Raw genomic sequence first — 6,000 nt, 5'->3', positions numbered from 1 at the left:
TCGCCCCCGGAGAGACAGACCGTGGGTGTCGTCGTTGTCCGTGGAAGGTCTGCTCACTTCTCCTCACCGTCCCTCTTCGATCTCACTCTGTCTCTCTCACTGGGACGTCTCTCTCTGATCGGCTGTGGAGTATTCGCCGCGCCGGCACCTTCTTTCCTCCCTCAATTCTCACAACCTTAACAATAAGAATAAGGTCTTCACAAGCATAGCGATCATAAATAAATTTGACAACAAATTTGGATGAAGTTATGTTGAGTCATACTTTTCGCCATGCAACCTCACATTATCAATGACGCTTCTTCTTCACCACCATCATCATGCAACTCGTTAGAACACACTGCATCGCCACCACCAACCTCATTTCCCACTTCGCACGCACCGGTCAAATCTCCCACGCCCACAAGATGTTCGACCAAATTCCCCAACCTCAACGAACTATTACTTCCTAGAACGCCCTCATATCTGGTTACTTCCAAACCCGCCAACCCCACTTGGCTCTGCAATTGTTCAACCAAATGCCCCAACGGAACATTGTGTCTTTTAACACCTTAATTTTCAGGTTCATAAAGAACAGGATGATTGTTGAATCCAGGAGAGATTTTGACACAATGCCAGACCGGAATGTGGTTTCGTGGACTTCGATGGTCTGTGGTTATGTTCAAATGGGTATGCTTGAAGAGGTTGAAGCATTGTTTTGGCAGATGCCAGATAAGAATGTGGTGTCTTTGACTGTGATGCTTGGTGGGTTGTTGCAGAGTGGGCGTTTTGAGGATGCACGTGACATGTTTGATATGATGCCCGTTAAGGATGTTGTGGCATATACGATTATGGTTGGTGGATACTGTGAAGAGGGGCGTCTGGATGAAGCGAGGGAATTGTTTGATGAGATGCTGAAGAGGAATATGGTGACTTGAACTAGCATGGTTGCCGGGTATGCGAGAAATGGGCGTGTGGATGTTGCAAGGAAATTGTTTGAGGTGATGCCCGAGAGGAATGAGGTGTCATGGACGGCAATTCTTATGGGGTATACTAGGAGTGGGAGGATGAGGGAAGCTTGTGAGATTTTCAACGCAATACCGGGGAAGCCTGTTATTACATGTAATGAGATGATCTTGGAATTTGGACTTGATGGGGATCTGGATAAGGCAAGATGTGTGTTTGAGCAAATGAAGGAGAGGGATGAGGGGACTTGGAGTGCCATGATAAAGGTTTATGAAAGGAAAGTGTATGAGTTAGAAGCATTAGATTTGTTTGCTAGGATGCAGAGAGAAGGTGTCGCATTGAATTTTCCCTCATTAATCAGTGTTCTTTCTGTGTGTACCAGCCTAGCAAGTCTTGATCATGGGAGACAGGTTCATGCCCAGTTGGTGAGATCCAAGTTTGATCAAGATTTGTATGTTGCCTCAGTGTTGATCACAATGTATGTTAAGTGTGGTGATCTTGTGAAAGGAAAATAGATTTTTTACAGATTTCCTTTGAAAGATGTAGTTATGTGGAATTCTATTATTACAGTTTATTCCCAGCATGGTTCGGCAGAAGAAGCTTTAGATGTGACGGTGGTAAAATCGTCGGTAAAGATTTTTTACAAAAATAATCGCGTTGCAAGTATAGTTTTAAACCGACAATTAAACCTCAATCAAATTTAATTTGTTTGTCACTTAAGCAAACCCGATAAAATTAATCAAAATATTAAACCTCAGGTCGTCTCTCAAGGAATTGCAGAGAAGTGTACTTACTATTGATTATGGAAAAAGTATCTTTTTGGGTTTTTGAAATAAGGAACAAGGAAATATAAATCGCAAGAAGAATAAACTAATAATTAAGTAAGCTCTTAGCAAGGAAAGAAAGTTAGAAGTCCTATCCTAATTATCATTATCAATTGTGATGGTAATTGCCTTTTGCTTTCACTTAGTTAACCTTTAACAATGAAGGTAAGTCAAGTGAGCAAAATCAACTTAGGTCCACAAGTCCTAATCAAAGACTAGATTTAATGAAGCCTAAGCCAACTAGCAAGTCTCAATTACCAATCAACAAAAGACTTTTAATAACTCAAGAGTCTCTAAATAATCAATCCATGTTAAGAACATAAAAGTTTAATTTAAAATCCTCCCAAACATTTTATCAAACACTTGGTGGACACAAAATAAAAGCATAGAAAAGCAATAAGAGAATATAAAATCTAAAACCAACAATTGCAAGAGGGAATAATAACAATAAATTGAAGAAAGAAGCAATAAATACGAAATACCTCAACTTGCATTAAAAAGAAATTGAATCTAACATGGAGTTCATAAACCAAATTGGGAAAATAAACAACTCAATAAGAGAAATAAATAAACCAAAGTACCAGAACAATTAAAGTAGAAGAAACCTAAATTGAAGCAAGGTAGAATTCTGAAATTGAGAAGAAATAAACCTAAAAACCTAAAACCTAGAGAGAGGGGAGAGCATTTCTCTCTAGAAAACTATATCTAAAACCTAAAATTATGTGAATGAGAAGTTAATATTTGATTCCCCCACTCTGCAGCCTCTAATATGTGTTTTCGGGCTTGAAATTGGGCCAAAAATAGCCCAGAAATCACCCCAGCAATTTCTGATACGTCCAGCATGTGGCTCTGTCACGCGTACGCGTCGCTAAACTTTTGCACGGTCACGTGTACGCGTGTGCGTCACCTAACTGGATGACAACTATGGCAAATTGTATATCATTTTGAAGCCCCGGATGTTAGCTTTCCAACGCAACTGGAACCGCCTCATTCGGATCTCTGTAGCTCAAGTTATGATCGATTTAGTATGAAGAGATCAGGGTTGACAGCTTAGCAATTCCTTCAATTTCTTGTATTCCTTCCACTTTTGCATGCTTCCTTTCCATCTTCTAAGTCATTCCTGCCCTATAAATCCTGAAAACACTTAACAAACATATCATGGCATCGAATGGTAATAAGAGATGATTAAAATTAGCTAATTCAAGGCCAAAGAAGCATGTTTTCACTCATAGTACAAAATTAGGAAGGAAAATGTAAAACATGCGAATTCAATGAATAAGTGTGAGAATAATGGATAAAATCCACTAAATTAAACACAAGATAAAGTGTAAAATAACGGTTTATCAAGATATCTTCCATGACATGTGCTTCTTGGGAGTTTCACCAGATGATGTTACCTTTGTTGGAGTTCTTACAACTTGTAGCTACAGTGGCATGGTGGATCAAGAGATTGAATTTTTTGAGTCAATGAAATACAAATATGAAGTGGAACCAAGAATCGAACACTATGCTTGCATGGTTGATTTGCTGGGTCGAGCAGACAAGGTAAATGAAGCAATGAAACTAATAGAAAAGATGCCAATAGAACCAGATGCTATTGTTTGGTGTTCACTGTTAGATGCATGGAGAACCCACATGAAGCTGGATTTGGCTGAAGTCGCAGTGGAGAAGCTTGCTCAGCTAGAGCCCAAAAATGCTGGGCCTTATGTCCTGCTCTCGCATATGTATGCCACCAAAGGAAGATGGAGGGATGTTAAAGTCCTTAGGGAAAAAATAAAAGCCAGGAGTGTTATCAAATTGCATGGCCACAGTTGGATTGAAGTGGAGAAGAAGGTACATATGTTCATAGGAGGAGACAGCAAGGGCCACCCCGAACAGCCAGTTATTATGAAAATGTTGGAGAAGTTAGGTGGATTGTTAAGGGAAGCCAGGTACTGTACGGATGGTAGCTTTGTGCTACATGATGTGGATGAGGAAGAGAATACACATAGCTTGGGTTATCATAGTGAAAAAATAGCTGTAGCATATGGTCTCCTAAAAGGGCCTAATGGGATGCCAATTAGAGTCATAAAAAATTTGCGGGTTTGTGGCGATTGCCATTTTGCAATCAAATTGATTGCTAAAGTCATTGGAAGAGAAATTATTTTGAGGGATGCTAATAGATTTCACCATTTTAAGGATGGTTATTGTTCTTGCAAAGATTATTGGTGATTCCTGGAAATAAATCTTTACATATCGCCTTGAACTTGAGGAGTCTATTGGAATAGCAAGGCTACTTTTTCTTTGGAGGGCTTTCTCAATGGTCTGTATTTCTGAGCCAAAGAGAAGCTTTGCTACTTAGTACATTTAAGCTTTTACCTCATCTTTAACATAATAGGGGTGAGTATTATATTGCTAATTTCTAGATATTTTGTTGATGATTTCTTCTTAAAAAGGGAATTAATGCTTATATATTCTTGCAGCTCCAGCCTTTGTGTTGCTATTTAAATGGATGGCATGAGAGTGTTCACTTTCAAAAAATTGGTCATTGATACTGAGGACCAATAATTTTAGCTGCTCAAAGAGGTTATGCATGATGTTTGTTACTGGTATGTGTATGCTATTACCCATTTACTGCTGGGTTGTCGGCATAGTCCACATCTCTTAGGCCGGTTCGGGTCCACCTCGTCCATCGAAGTCCGAATCCTAGTAGTCCTGGGGCATCCCTCAGTCGCCCGTTGATGAGCGGATAATTTGTACGCTTTTTGGCATTGTTTTTAGTATGTTTTTAGTATATTTAGTTGAGTTTTTAGTATATTTTATTAGTTTTTAGTTAAAATTCACTTTTCTGGACTTTACTATGAGTTTGTGTGTTTTTCTGTGATTTCAGGTATTTTCTGGCTGAAATTGAGGGACCTGAGCAAAAATCTGATTCAGAGACTGAAAAGGACTGCAGATGCTGTTGGATTCTGACCTCCCTGCACTCGAAGTGGATTTTCTGGAGTTACAGAAGCCCAATTGGCGCGCTCTCAATGGCGTTGGAAAGTAGACATCCTGGGCTTTCCAGCAATATATGATAGTCCATACTTTTTCCAAGATTTGATGGCCCAAACCGGTGTTCAAAGTCACCCTCAGAATTCCCAGCGTTAAACGCCGGAACTGGCACCAAAGTGGGAGTTAAACGCCCAAACTGGCATAAAAGCTGGCGTTTAACTCCAAGAAGAGTCTCTACACGAAAATGCTTCAATGTTCAGCCCAAGCACACACCAAGTGGGCCCGGAAGTGGATTTTTATGTCATTTACTCATCTTTGTAATTCTTAAGCTACTAGTTCCCTATAAATAGGACCTTTTGCTATTGTATTTGATGTCTTGGAATCTTGGTAGCTATCTTTAGTCATATGCTATCTTAGATCATTGGGAGGCTGGCCTCACGGCCATGCCTAGACCTTGTTCTTATGTATTTTCAACGGTGGAGTTTCTACACACCATAGATTAAGGTGTGGAGCTCTGCTGTACCTCGAGTGTTAATGCAATTACTATTGTTCTTCTATTCAATTCAGCTTGTTCTTATTCCAAGATATCACTTGTTCTTCAACTTGATGAATGTGATGATCCGTGACACTCATCATCATTCTCACCTATGAACGTGTGACCGTCAATCACCTCCGTTCTACCTTAGATTGGGTAGATATCTCTTGGATTCTTTAACCGGAATCTTCGTGGTATAAGCTAGAATTGATGACTGCATTCAAGAGAATCCGGAAGGTCTAAACCTTGTCTGTGGTATTCTGAGTAGGATTCAATGATTGAATGACTGTGACGTGCTTCAAACTCGCGATTGTGGGGCGTTAGTGACAGACGCAAAAGAATCACTGGATTCTATTCCGACATGATCGAGAACCGACAGCTGGATAGCCGTGCCGTGACAGGGTGCGTTGAACATTTCTACTGAGAGGATGGGAGGTAGCCACTGACAACGGTGAAACCCTTGCATACAGCTTGCCATGGAAAGAAGTAAGAAGGATTGGATGAAGGCAGTAGGAAAGCAGAGAGACGGAAGGGACAAAGCATCTCCATTCGCTTATCTGAAATTCCCACCAATGAATTACATAAGTATCTCTATCTTTATCTTTATGTTTTATTCATCATCTATACCCATTTGAGTCTGCCTGACTGAGATTTACAAGGTGACCATAGCTTGCTTCATACCAACAATCTCCGTGGGATCGACCCTTACTCGCGTAAGGTTTATTA

General features: G+C 40.1%; 1 pseudogene; it reads left to right on the top strand.

The window, feature by feature from the left end:
• Window positions 1-317: 317 nt before the first annotated feature.
• LOC130957521 (pentatricopeptide repeat-containing protein At1g56690, mitochondrial-like) lies at window positions 318-3,977 on the top strand (annotated as a pseudogene).
• The last annotated feature ends 2,023 nt before the right edge of the window (window positions 3,978-6,000 follow it).

Source organism: Arachis stenosperma, chromosome 10, assembly GCF_014773155.1.
Source record: "Arachis stenosperma cultivar V10309 chromosome 10, arast.V10309.gnm1.PFL2, whole genome shotgun sequence".
Classification (NCBI taxonomy): Eukaryota; Viridiplantae; Streptophyta; class Magnoliopsida; order Fabales; family Fabaceae; genus Arachis; species Arachis stenosperma.
The sequence above is the reverse complement of the archived record's forward strand: the minus strand, read 5'-3'. Positions and strand labels throughout refer to the sequence as shown.